The sequence below is a fragment of the Cherax quadricarinatus genome, chromosome 35, assembly GCF_038502225.1.
Source record: "Cherax quadricarinatus isolate ZL_2023a chromosome 35, ASM3850222v1, whole genome shotgun sequence".
NCBI lineage: Eukaryota > Metazoa > Arthropoda > Malacostraca > Decapoda > Parastacidae > Cherax > Cherax quadricarinatus.
This window is the reverse complement of record NC_091326.1, coordinates 23074539-23088890: the sequence shown is the minus strand read 5'-3', so window position 1 is coordinate 23088890 and position 14352 is coordinate 23074539. Positions and strand designations below refer to the sequence as shown.

The 14352-nt window shown below is 42.7% G+C and overlaps 1 protein-coding gene across 2 annotated transcripts in view; it reads left to right on the top strand.

Moving 5' to 3' along the window:
- Positions 1-3422: 3422 nt before the first annotated feature.
- Positions 3423-14352, top strand: part of LOC128695088 (uncharacterized) — a 146982-nt gene continuing 136052 nt past the window's right edge. Inside the window, exon 1 of one of the 2 annotated variants that reach the window (XM_070091445.1) lies at positions 3423-3533. The gene's annotated coding sequence lies outside the window, so the exon portion shown is untranslated. Of the gene's footprint in view, positions 3544-14352 lie in introns of both variants that reach the window. The other variant, XM_053785485.2, reaches the window with a different exon arrangement.

The following is a 14352-nucleotide window of genomic DNA, read 5'->3' as shown; positions in this document are numbered from 1 at the left end:
CTCTGTGTTCATCAAGAACTGCAAGAAGCCCCTATCACAAGCCTTTTCCATCCTATGGAGAGGGAGCATGGACACGGGGGTCGTCCCTCAGTTACTAAAAACAACAGACATAGCCCCACTCCACAAAGGGGGCAGTAAAGCAACAGCAAAGAACTACAGACCAATAGCACTAACATCCCATATCATAAAAATCTTTGAAAGGGTCCTAAGAAGCAAGATCACCACCCATCTAGAAACCCATCAGTTACACAACCCAGGGCAACATGGGTTTAGAACAGGTCGCTCCTGTCTGTCTCAACTACTGGATCACTACGACAAGGTCCTAAATGCACTAGAAGACAAAAAGAATGCAGATGTAATATATACAGCCTTTGCAAAAGCCTTCGACAAGTGTGACCATGGCGTAATAGCGCACAAAATGCGCGCTAAAGGAATAACAGGAAAAGTTGGTCGATGGATCTATAATTTCCTCACTAACAGAACACAGAGAGTAGTCGTCAACAGAGTAAAGTCCGAGGCAGCTACGGTGAAAAGCTCTGTTCCACAAGGCACAGTACTAGCTCCCATCTTGTTCCTCATCCTCATATCCGACATAGACAAGGATGTCAGCCACAGCACCGTGTCTTCCTTTGCAGATGACACCCGAATCTGCATGACAGTGTCTTCCATTGCAGACACTGCAAGGCTCCAGGCGGACATCAACCAAATCTTTCAGTGGGCTGCAGAAAACAATATGAAGTTCAACGATGAGAAATTTCAATTACTCAGATATGGTAAACATGAGGAAATTAAATCTTCATCAGAGTACAAAACAAATTCTGGCCACAAAATAGAGCGAAACACCAACGTCAAAGACCTGGGAGTGATTATGTCAGAGGATCTCACCTTCAAGGACCATAACATTGTATCAATCGCATCTGCTAGAAAAATGACAGGATGGATAATGAGAACCTTCAAAACTAGGGAGGCCAAGCCCATGATGACACTCTTCAGGTCACTTGTTCTATCTAGGCTGGAATATTGCTGCACTCTAACAGCACCTTTCAAGGCAGGTGAAATTGCCGACCTAGAAAATGTACAGAGAACTTTCACGGCGCGCATAACGGAGATAAAACACCTCAATTACTGGGAGCGCTTGAGGTTTCTAAACCTGTATTCCCTGGAACGCAGGAGGGAGAGATACATGATTATATACACCTGGAAAATCCTAGAGGGACTAGTACCGAACTTGCACACGAAAATCACTCACTACGAAAGCAAAAGACTTGGCAGACGATGCACCATCCCCCCAATGAAAAGCAGGGGTGTCACTAGCACGTTAAGAGACCATACAATAAGTGTCAGGGGACCGAGACTGTTCAACTGCCTCCCAGCACACATAAGGGGGATTACCAACAGACCCCTGGCAGTCTTCAAGCTGGCACTGGACAAGCACCTAAAGGCAGTTCCTGATCAGCCGGGCTGTGGCTCGTACGTTGGTTTGCGTGCAGCCAGCAGCAACAGCCTGGTTGATCAGGCGCTGATCCACCAGGAGGCCTGGTCACAGACCGGGCCGCGGGGGCGTTGACCCCCGAAACTCTCTCCAGGTAAACTCCAGGCTCCTCTTTATATTACTTTAGAACCCTTGCATACAGTTCATCAGGGCCTGGGGATTTCTAAGGTTTTAATTTATCTATTTGCCTAAGAACCATGTCACTTGTGACCCTAATCGTTCATAGTTTATTATAGTCCTGTTCTACATAATTTATTATTTCTGGTATATCATTAGTATCTTCCTGTGTAAAAACTGAGAGGAAGTGTTAAAAATTCTACACATTTCCTTATCACTGTCGGTGAGATGACCGGAGTAACTTTTGAGTGGGCCTATCTTGTCCCTGATCTTGCTTCTGTATTCCTGAAAGAATCCTTCTGGGTTAGTCTTCGATTCTCTTGCAACTTTAACGTCATAATCTCTTTTTGCTTTTCTTCTTCCCCTTTTTATTTCTTTCTTTAACTGAATATATTGATTTCTTAATTGCACCTCTCCTCTTTTGATTTGCCTATATATTCTTCTCTTTTGACCAACGAGATGTTTTAATCTATTGTTCATCCATTTAGGATCATTTTTGTTTGATCTGATTTCCCTATTTGGAACATAAGTTGTTTGAGCAGCTAGAACTATGCCCTGGAAAACGTCATATCGGCAGTCATCACCACCTACCTGACCCATAGTCAGGTCATTCCAGTTCAGCCCACCCAAGTATTTTTTCAGTCCTATGAAATCAGTCAAGCGGAAGTCAGGGACAGAGACGTGATTGCCATTATTAGGGGAATTCCATGATATATTAAAACTGAGTGATTTGTGATCACTTTCCCCAAGCACATCATTAACCTCAAGATTATTAATTAGCGTTTCCCTGCTGGCAAGAACCAAGTCAAGCAGGTTGTTTCCTCTAGTTGGCTCTGTCACAAACTGTTTTAAAAAACAATCCTGAATCATATCAAGTAAGTCACTTGACTCTAAATTTCTTGTCAAATTGTTCCAGTCAGTCTGTCTATAGTTGAAATCTCCCATTATCACAACATTTTTGTATGTAGATGCCTTACGAATTTCATCCCATAGAAGTTTACCGCACTCCCTATCAAGATTTGGGGCCCTGTAAATCACACCCAAAATTAGTTTTTCACGGCCCTCGAGAAGCTGTAACCAAACAGATTCAGTGGCTGACGCTTCTAATTTTATATCTTGTCTAACACAACAATTTAAATTGTCTCTGACATACATTGCTACTCCACCACCTTTCCTGTTGACCCTGTCAGTGTGGAATAATTTATAGCCTTGTATGTGACATTCAGAAGACATCTCTATCTTTCAGATTGAGCCAGGTCTCTGTTATAGCAATGATATCTGTTTCCTGCACTTGCAATTAATCTTAGCTCATCTATCTTATTTGTTATACTCCTGCTATTAGTATAGCAGACCTTAAGGGAGCTAGTCCCTTGCTGCCCTCTGCTGTCTCCCTTTGTTTGCTGACCTGATCTATTGTCTTTATTTATAACTTCATGATGAATGTCTTTTATACATTTACTGTTTTCAACCCTAGTGTTGCAACCTGAGTGTTTCCCATACAGACCCATACCTCTATCTTCTATCAGTTTAAAATCCTAGGCATTTCAGCAATGGCCTTCTCGAATGAGTTTGCAAGAGCTACCATCGCTGCCCCAGAACGATGTAACTCATCCCTCGCATACATATCATGTTTGCCATAAAAGTTATCCCAGTTGTCAATGAATTGGATTGCAAGTTCCTTGCAGTATCTGTCTAGCCAGCAATTTACACCAATTGCCCTATATATATATATATATATATATATATATATATATATATATATATATATGTGTGTGTGTGTGTGTGTGTGTGTGTGTGTGTATTTCATACAATACTGCCAGTTACTTAAAATTAACTTTCTGAAAGCGGCGAAGTGGTTCTTCTTCGTTTATTTGTAAACATTGTGTTGAGTGCTGCTGCTCATTCTGCTGTTCCTGCTGCTGTTGTACGTACAAGTAAGAAAGTAAATTTATTCAGGTATACACAAATACAGTTACATAGAATTATCATACATAGCAGCATATGTGTAGAGAACCTAGGATAACCCAAAAAAGTCAGACAGAGTGACTTATTTCCATTGGGGTCCTTTTACCTTATTATTATAATATAAAGGTTATAATATTTTCTTATTATTCTACAATGAAGATAACATCTTATTATCATACTAAAAAGACTATCTACTACACGAGTGTCATTAAGACTATCTACAATACGAGGGTCATTACTAGGGATAAGGTAAAATTTACACGTATTTTAGCTAAAAAATAGAAAATCATTCCCCTCCCTTTCTGTAGCTACATTCATCAGACACTTTTTGGCACTCTTCTTGAACTGGTTCATGCTATGACTGGCTTTGACATGGCAGCTGTTGTGTGTTGCAGTATAACTGTTGTGTGCTGTTGTATAACTTGTGTGTTGCAGTATAACTGTGTTATTGGTGTACAACAAGCCTATCCGATGTTATCCTGACGCCAAATGACTTCGAACAGGCGATAAATGACATGCCCATGCACTCTGCCCCAGGGCCAGACTCATGGAACTCCGTGTTCATCAAGAACTGTAAGAAGCCCCTATCACGAGCTTTTACCATCCTATGGAGAGGGAGCATGGACACGGGGGTCGTCCCACAGTTACTAAAAACAACAGACATAGCCCCACTCCACAAAGGGGGCAGTAAAGAAACAGCAAAGAACTACAGACCGATAGCACTAACATCCCATATCATAAAAATCTTGGAAAGGGTCCTAAGAAGCAAGATCACCACCCATCTAGATACCCATCAGTTACACAACCCAGGGCAACATGGGTTTAGAACAGGTCGCTCCTGCCTGTCTCAACTATTGGATCACTATGACAAGGTCCTAAATGCACTAGTAGACAAAAAGAATGCAGATGTAATATATACAGACTTTGCAAAAGCCTTCGACAAGTGTGACCATGGCGTAATAGCGCACAAAATGCGTGCTAAAGGAATAACAGGAAAAGTCGGTCGATGGATCTATAATTTCCTCACTAACAGAACACAAAGAGTAGTCGTCAACAGAGTAAAGTCCGAGGCAGCTACGGTGAAAAGCTCTGTTCCACAAGGCACAGTACTCGCTCCCATCTTGTTCCTCATCCTCATATCCGACATAGACAAGGATGTCAGCCACAGCACCGTGTCTTCCTTTGCAGATGACACCCGAATCTGCATGACAGTGTCTTTCATTGCAGACACTGCAAAGCTCCAGGCGGACATCAACCAAATCTTTCAGTGGGCTGCAGAAAACAATATGAAGTTCAACGATGAGAAATTTCAATTACTCAGATATGGTAAACCTGAGGAAATTAAATCTTCATCAGAGTACAAAACAAATTCTGGCCACAAAATAGAGCGAAACACCAACGTCAAAGACCTGGGAGTGATCATGTCGGAGGATCTCACCTTCAAGGACCATAACATTGTATCAATCGCATCTGCTAGAAAAATGACAGGATGGATAATGAAAACCTTCAAAACTAGGGAGGCCAAGCCCATGATGACACTCTTCAGGTCACTTGTTCTATCTAGGCTGGAATATTGCTGCACACTAACAGCACCTTTCAAGGCAGGTGAAATTGCCGACCTAGAAAATGTACAGAGAACTTTCACGGCGCGCATAACGGAGATAAAACACCTCAATTATTGGGAGCGCTTGAGGTTCCTAAACCTGTATTCCCTGGAACGCAGGAGGGAGAGATACATGATTATATACACCTGGAAAATCCTAGGATAGGATAGGATAGGATTTCGTTCGGATTTTTAACCCCGGAGGGTTAGCCACCCAGGATAACCCAAGAAAGTCAGTGCGTCATCGAGGACTGTCTAACTTATTTCCATTGGGGTCCTTAATCTTGTCCCCCAGGATGCGACCCACACCAGTCGACTAACACCCAGGTACCTATTTGCTGCTAGGTGAACAGGACAATAGGTGTAAGGAAACGTGTCGAAATGTTTCCACCCGCCGGGAATCGAACCCGGGCCCTCCGTGTGTGAAGCGGGAGCTTTAGCCACCAGGCCACCGGGCCACCTAGAGGGACTAGTACCGAACTTGCACACAAAAATCACTCACTACGAAAGCAAAAGACTTGGCAGACGATGCACCATCCCCCCAATGAAAAGCAGGGGTGTCACTAGCACGTTAAGAGACCATACAATAAGTGTCAGGGGCCCGAGACTGTTCAACTGCCTCCCAGCACACATAAGGGGGATTACCAACAGACCCCTGGCAGTCTTCAAGCTGGCACTGGACAAGCACCTAAAGTCAGTTCCTGATCAGCCGGGCTGTGGCTTGTACGTTGGTTTGCGTGCAGCCAGCAGCAACAGCCTGGTTGATCAGGCTCTGATCCACCAGGAGGCCTGGTCACAGACCGAGCCGTGGGGGCGTTGACCCCCGGAACTCTCTCCAGACTCCAGACTCTGCAGTATAACTGGACCACAATGGAAATAAGTCACTGCTGACTTTTTGGGTTAACCCAGGTTCTCTACACATATGCTGGTGTGTATGATATGTGTGTTGCTGTATAATTGCTGTGTTGTATAGCTGTTGTGTTCCTGTACAACTGTTGTGCACTGCTGTACAGCTTGTGTGACGCTGTACAACTATTCAATTCAATTCAATTCAATTCAAAGTTTATTCTCTATAAGGATTACAATGCTGAGTTTACAGAATTTGGTTATTGTGTGGTTTACATGTAGTAAAATAATGATTACAGAGTGTACCACTAGAACACCTAGCATGGCTAGGCATTTCGGGCAGACTTAGTTTAATTCTTAATTTTAAAATATTACAAATTATGAGGTAAGTTGGTATTATGGCTAAGTGACTAAATACTAGTTTGTGAGTTTAGCAATGTGAATGCTTTTGTTTTGGCACAGTACATAGTTTCAGTGTTGGAGTATCACAGGATTCATTATTTTAAGATTGAGATTAATATTTCTGTTTATGGTCAAATGAGTGAGTGAGTGTAAGTGTGAACCACCAGGTGGTATTCGTGTAGTTAGTTGACGGGGTGTATCAGGGAGACAAGATGTTTTCTAATGGTAGTTTTGAAGGTGATGAATGTGTCTGCAGTTCTAGAGTTTTCAGGTAGGGTGTTCCAGATTTTAGGGCCTTTGACATACATTGAATTTTTGTAAAGGTTTAGTCGGACACGGGGAATGTCGTAGAGATGTTTGTGTCTGGTGTTATGCCTGTGGGTTCTGTCACAACTATCAAGAAAGTGTTTTAGGTCAAGGTTGATATTGGAGTTTAAGGTCCTGTAGATGTAGATTGCACAGTAGTAAGTGTGGATGTACTGAACAGGGAGTAAGTTTAGATCTATGAAGAGTGGGGGGTGTGTTGCCAGGGATGGGATTTAGTGATTATTCTTACTGCAGCTTTTTCTTGGGTTATTATTGGCTTTAGGTGTGTTGCTGCAGTTGATCCCCAAGCACTTGTATGTTGCTGTACAACTCTTGTGTTGCTGTACAACTGTTGTATTTATCTACAACTTTTGTGTGTTGCTCCACAACAGTTGTATGTTGTTGTATAACTGTTGTTTGCTGCTGTACAGCTGTTGTGTACTTCTGTACAATTGTTGTGTGCTGCTGTACAACTATTGTGTGTTACAGTACAGCTGTTGTGTGTTGCTGTACAGTTCAACTATTGTCTTCCTGTACATCTGTTGTGTGTTGCTGTGCTGTAGTACTATCAGGAAGGGAATTATTCACAACAGTAACAAACAGGAGTTTTTACAGTGCTCAGAACACAGTACTTTGTGTTGTATTCATCAAGAAATATTTTGTGAAAAAAACGTCAGGTTTACTTCAACACAAAATGCAACTTGAAGAAACCTTCAAGATTACTATGTTCCATAAAGGAACACTCAAAAACAGTAGATATATATATCACAAGAAACTTGAAGATATCTTACATATATTGTAAAGACCTTGTAAATAGGAGACTACATATATTGACCACAAAGTATGTATCATGAAGAGCAAAGTCCCATGGCTCGGTTGGTAGTGCACTCGGCTCACACACCGAGTGTCCGTGGTTCAATTCCCAGTATGTGTGGGAACACTGGGTGTTTCCTTATACCTGCTGTTCCTGTTCATGCAGCAGTAAGTACCCAGGTGTTAGTTGACTGGTGTGGGTCAAATCCTGAGGGGTGGTAGTATACCTTAGACAAGGCTGGGGCTTTGAAATGAACTGATGTAGGATAACAGTGCTTATCCTGTGAAATTGATTTGTGTAAAAAAAAAAAAAAAAAAAAAAAAAAAAACGGCCTTGCCGCTATTAAGAAATGTTCATAACAGTGTATATCTTATAAAGAAGGATATTGCAGTCAAACTTTAGGAGTTGCTGTAGTCAAGCATCAAGATGGCTTTAGTTAAATTGAGTCATACCTCCCAGAGCTCAGGGTTGTAAGATTGCCCAGTCTTTGCATATGCAAAACATAAAATGGGAAAAACCATTCACAAATAATAAAGATTGCTGTCACTGCCAAAAGCCTAAGCATACAGTAAAAAACTTTCAAACACACTATGCATTTCATAAATTGTAAAGAAGTGTGCAGTCATCAAGAGTAGAAACTTCAAACACACTGCATGTATCATAAAGGAAAAAGAGGTCAAAAAGAAGAATGGAGCCTGCTATTACTCTACTGAGATCCTTATTGATAAGTACAGGTGAACCTGTTTTAAGGCACTTCGCTCCAGAGAACTTTGTTAATATGGCACTTTTCCGTTATATTCATGTTTATTATTTTCAGCACTTTCCTTGCTCTTAAGATGGTTTTTGGCATTTTTTATTTTTTATTTTCACTTTTGCATCATTTTTTTAAGGCCTTAACGAATAATAGTGTAAAGCTGTTTTTGGGCTTTTATATGTATTGGCAGGTGAAAAAAAAAAAAAAGGCTGTGGCTCACTTTAAGGTGATATTCACTTTATGGAAGTGGTCTGGAACCTAACCTACCATATTAGCAAGGTATGCCTGTATAGCAGTGATTCTATGTTATTGGCTGTGACTTACATGAAAGCTGCATCTCTTGCTTTCACACAACACTGTGCTGATAACAGAATAGAGTAAGCTACTTTGCTCTGTGTACTCACCTATTTGTACTCACCTATTTGTGGTTGCAGGGGTCGAGTCACAGCTCCTGGCCCCGCCTCTTCGCTGATTGCTACTAGGTCCCCTCTCTCCCTGCCCCATGAGCTCTATCATACCTCGCCTTAAAACTATGTATGGTTCCTGCCTCTACCACATCACCTTCTAGGCTATTCCATGGCCTGACTACTCTATGACTGAAGAAATACTTCCTAACATCCCTTTGATTCATCTGAGTCTTCAACTTCCAATTGTGACCTCTTGTGTCTGTGTCCCATCTCTGGAACATCCCGTCTTTGTCTACCTCGTCTATTCCGCGCAGTATTTTATATGTCGTTATCATGTCTCCCCTGACCCTCCTGGCCTCCAGTGTCGTCAGGCCGATTTCCCTCAACCTTTCTTCATAGGACAATCCCCGTAGCTCTGGGATTAGTCTTGTTGCAAACCTTTGCACTTTCTCTAATTTCTTGACGTGCTTGACTAGGTGTGGATTCCAAACTGGTGCTGCATACTCCAGTATGGGCCTGACGTAGATGGTATACAGAGTCTTAAACGAATCCTTACTGAGGTATTGGAACGCTATCTGTAGGTTTGCCAGGCGCCCGTATGCTGCAGCAGTTATCTGATTGATGTGGGCCTCAGGAGATATGTTCGGTGTTATACTCACCCCCAGATCTTTTTCCTTGAGTGAGGTTTGCAGTCTTTGGCCATCTAATCTATATTGTGTGTGCGGTCTTCTTTGCCCTTCCCCAATCTTCATGACTTTGCATTTGGCAGGGTTAAATTCAAGGAGCCAGTTGCTGGACCAGGCTTGTAGCCTGTCCAGGTCTCTTTGTAGTCCTGCCTGATCCTCGTCCGATTTGATTCTTCTCATTAACTTCACATCATCTGCAAACAAGGACACTTCTGAGTCTATCCCTTCCGTTATGTCGTTCACGTATACCAAGAACAGCACAGGTCCTAGGACTGACCCCTGTGGAACCCCGCTTGTCACAGGCGCCCACTCTGACACCTCGTCGCGTACCATGACTCGTTGTTGCCTCCCTGTCAGATATTCTCTGATCCATTGCAGTGCCTTTCCTGTTATGTGTGCCTGGTCCTCTAGCTTTTGCAGTAACCTCTTGTGAGGAACTGTGTCGAAGGCCTTCTTGCAGTCCAAAAATACGCAGTCGATCCACCCCTCTCTCTCTTGTCTTACTTCTGTCACCTTGTCATAAAACTCTAGTAGGTTTGTGACACAGGATTTTCCTTCCCTGAAACCGTGCTGGTTGTCAATTATACACTTGTTTCTTTCCAGGTGCCCCACCACTCTCCTCCTGATGATCTTCTCCATGACCTTGCATACTATACACGTTAGTGATACAGGTCTGTAGTTTAGTGCCTCATGTCTGTCTCCCTTTTTAAAAATTGGGACTACATTTGCCATTTTCCATACTTCAGGGAGTTGCCCAGTTTCAAATGATGTGTTGAAGATCTTTGTTAATGGCTCACACAATATCTCTGCTCCCTCTTTAAGGACCCATGGAGAGATGTTGTCTGGTCCCACCGCCTTTGAGGTGTCAAGTTCGCATAGCAGCTTCTTCACCTCCTCCTTGGTTATATGTACTTCATCTAGCACTTGCTGGTGTGCCCCCCTGTTCTGATTTCTTGGAGTCCTACTGGTTTCCACTGTAAATACCTCTTTAAATCTTGTGTTGAGCTCCTGACATACCTCTCGGTCGTTTCTTGTGAATTCCCCATCACCCTTCCTCAGTCTGATTACCTGGTCCTTGACTGTTGTTTTCCTCCTGATGTGGCTGTACAACAGCTTCGGGTCAGTCTTTACTTTTGATGCTATGTCATTTTCATATTGTCTCTGAGCCTCCCTTCTTATCTGTGCATATTCGTTTCTGGCTCTTCGCTGATTTCTTTATTTTCCTGAGTTCTCTGTCTTCTGTACCTTTTCCATTCTCTAGTACACCTAGTTTTTGCCTCCCTACACCTTTGGGTGAACCAAGGACTCGTTCTGTTCTTCCCATTATTTCTGTTTCCCTTGGGAACAAACCTCTCCTCTGCCTCCTTGCATTTTGTTGCTACATAGTCCATCATTTCTTGTACTGGTTTTCCTGTCAGTTCCCTCTCCCACTGAATGTCTTGAAGGAAGTTCCTCATGCCTGAGTAGTTCCCCCTTTTGTAGTTTGGTTTTTCCCAGCCTATTCCTGCTACTCTCTCCACTTGGAGCTCAACTATGTAGTCGAAGCACAGAACCACATGATCACTAGCTCCCAGGGGCCTTTCATACATGATACCCTCGATGTCCGAACTACTCATGGTGAATACAAGGTCCAACCTTGCTGGTTCATCCTCTCCTCTCTCTCTGGTAGTGTCTCTAACATGTTGATGCATGAGGTTCTCCAGTACCACATCCATCATCTTGGCTCTCCATGTTTCGGGACCCCCATGGGGCTCCAGGTTTTCCCAGTCAATCTCCTTGTGATTGAAATCACCCATAACTAGTAACTTTGCTCCCCCTATGTGTGCTCTCCTGGCCACCTCGGCTAGTGTGTCGATCATTGCTCTGTTGCTCTCATCCTATTCTTCTCTTGGCCTCCTGCAGTTCTGTGGTGGGTTGTACATTACTGCAATTATCACCTTATGTCCCTCAGACTGGATTGTTCCTACTAAGTAGTCCCTTTTGCCCATGCCATCCATTCCTTCCATTTTCTCAAAACCCCACTGGTTTTTAATGAGTAGTGCAACTCCTCCTCCCCCTCTCCTCCCTCTGTCTTTCCTGAGGATTTGATATCCGGATGGAAAGATTGAATCTGTTATTATTCTGGTGAGTTTTGTTTCTGTGAGTGCTATTATGTCTGGGGATGTCTCTTTGATTCTTTCGTGCCACTCCTCATACTTGTTTGTTATTCCATCTGCATTTGTATACCACACCTTCAACTTCTTTTCTGAGACTGTGGTCTGGGAGGTATATTGGGGGTGTGGAAATGGGAGACCTGGTAAGGAACTAAGGGTTGTTGCTGTGGGGGTGGAGTTTGTAATGTAGTGGGTGGGGGCATTGGATGTGGCATGGGAGTTTTGATTTAGAGTGTTTGGTTGCACTGGGGTTGACCTGGTTGGGAGGCTTCTATAGGAAGTTGTGAGGGAGGCTGTATTTGATCTTCTTCCTGGGTCTGGGATCTCCTGTCTGTCTTCTCCATCCCCTCTCTTTCCTCCTTTCGCCTTTGTACCATCTCTCTCAGTTTCTTCCTTTCTTCTTGTGTTCTGTCGCGGTCGAAATGCACCTTCCTGTATGCCGTCATGTCCCTTAATCGTGCTTTCTCCTGCAGGATCCTGGTCCGAGTCGCTTCTGCCTTGAAGGTCACTCTCACTGGCCGGGTTCTTTTTTTTACAAACCCCCCTATTCTCCGAAAATTTTCCAGCTGGGTCATATCGTCTTCTCCTATTGCTTTCATGATGCTTTCAATTGCTTTTTTTTTCCCCTTGTTTTCTTGCTTCATATGTTTCCCCTTCGACTTCCTGGAGCCCATACACAAAGACTGACCTCACCCTTTCATTCTCCCACTGCATATCCCTGTGTATCCCCTCATTTAATTTGGTTTCCTCCACTGCAGCTTTCCTTTCATCAGTTTCACTGGCTAATGTACTTGGGCTCAGTGGCCTGTCATTTTCCCTTCTCGGCTTTCCTTGGGCTCTGTTGTTGTCTGTTAGGGCCTCCACATAAAGCTTAGCTCTTTCATTTGCTACAGTCTCCTCTGATAGAGCATCTCCATGCAGTTGTGCCCCTTCTTTCCCTACAGTCCCCTTATTTGTGGCTGAGGTAGCAGTCTCTGTTGTCAATCCCAAAATGTTCTTTAGTTCTTTAGGCTGTTTCAGATTTTTCAATTCCTCTTCTAAACTCTGTATCCTAGCTTCTGCTGCTTTGACATGCACCTCCCATATCTATCCTCTCTTCCATTCTCATGCTAAGTTCTTCTAGTTTCTTTTCCCATTCATGATCCCTTTTTATGAGCTCTGCTGCCCAATCTTCCTTTGCATTTTCCTCCTCCTGTCCCTTGGTTTTTCTTGTTGCTCTCTGGCAACCCATTTTTGTTTTATCCTGATTGCCTCAGAGTGGGAAACCTATATAGTTCTGTATGTTAGGTTAGTAGTGTGTATGTCAGAGTGTGGGGGGGGAAGTAGTGGAGGAACTGTGGCTATGTGGGAGCTGAGTGGGGAGGGGTGGGGAGGGTGATCGAGGGAGGGGAGGGATCAGGGGAAGTAGTGAGATGTCGGTGGTGAGGGGGGGAGTGTATGTGTGTCTGGATATGTGTGTGTGTGTGTGTGTGTGTGTGTGTGTGTGTGTGTGTGTAATTTTGTGTGTAGTTGTGTGTGGAATTATGTGTGGGTTTATTATGTACTGAAAGGTAGGTGGCTTGTGCGTTTAAGGTAAGTCTCAGTGGTCCTTGGCTGCCCACACCTTCTTGTGACCTGACCCCCAACCTCCTGGGACTTACCGGCACTTACAGTGTGTGTGTGTGTGTGTGTGTGTGTGTGTGTGTGTGTGTGTGTGTGTGTGTGTGTGTGTGTGTGTGTGTGTGTGTGTGTAATATGTTTGTATACCTGCAGAGCTGGCAAGGCATCAATGATTTTGCCTAATTTATAAAGTTATTATTTTTATCGCTTATAATTATTAATGTTGAATTATACTGAGTATCTACATTGTTATGCAGTCCAATGCATTGCTAAATGCCCCTCACAGATTTAGTGGGTTTTTTTGTAAATATAATATGTATTCTAATTTAGAATTTAGGGTAAATAATTAAGTGGTGGGATTATGTTGTTATTTGGGTTCTTAGCTTGGGCTAAATAATGAAATTGTGCAGTTATATACTTCCACATGTCCAAAAAGTGGTAAGGGTCAAGATTTAGCAATGGGTATAAACCACAAATGATCATACAGTCAGGGCATGTACTGTGACTATATGCTGATCTAGTCTGGATAAACATCTGCACAAAGCAGGTTTGTGGAACTGACTACAGCCTCTCCTCACTTAACAACATACTCATTTACCGATGACTAGAACCTACGACGGGCTCTCTCACCAGTATGCATACCTAAATAATGTATAATAGAGCTAATTTCCTCTACTCTGTTTATTACAATATACAGTACACTACAGTATAAACATTTAACCCTTAAACTGTCCAAACAGACCTACGTTCACATGCGTAGTGCTCCAAAAGTAGATCTACGTTTTTTAACATATTTTCAAATGTAACAAAAAAAAATGTAGATCAAAGTTTTTTTACAAGTTTTCAAATGTAAAAAAAGAAAAAGAAGCTCTACGTTTTTTTACATACGTACTTTCAAATGTTGAAAAAACATAGATCTACGTTTGGACAGTTTGAGGGTTAAAAATATACCAGAAATGTTATAAATGGTGCAAAGGTGACATTAACACAATATCAAAGATGATTGATACAAACCCATTACCATTATAGTATGCTTCTCACTTAGCGACGAATTTGTTTACCAATGTTGTCTTGAGAACCGAACTCTGTCATTAAGTGAGGAGAGGCTGTATATATGTGTGAGTTGGAGTGTTGAAGCCCATATCATATTAGCCAACCAGGTGCTTGCTAGAAAGGCAAAATATGTTACAAAATCAAGTAAGGAATGC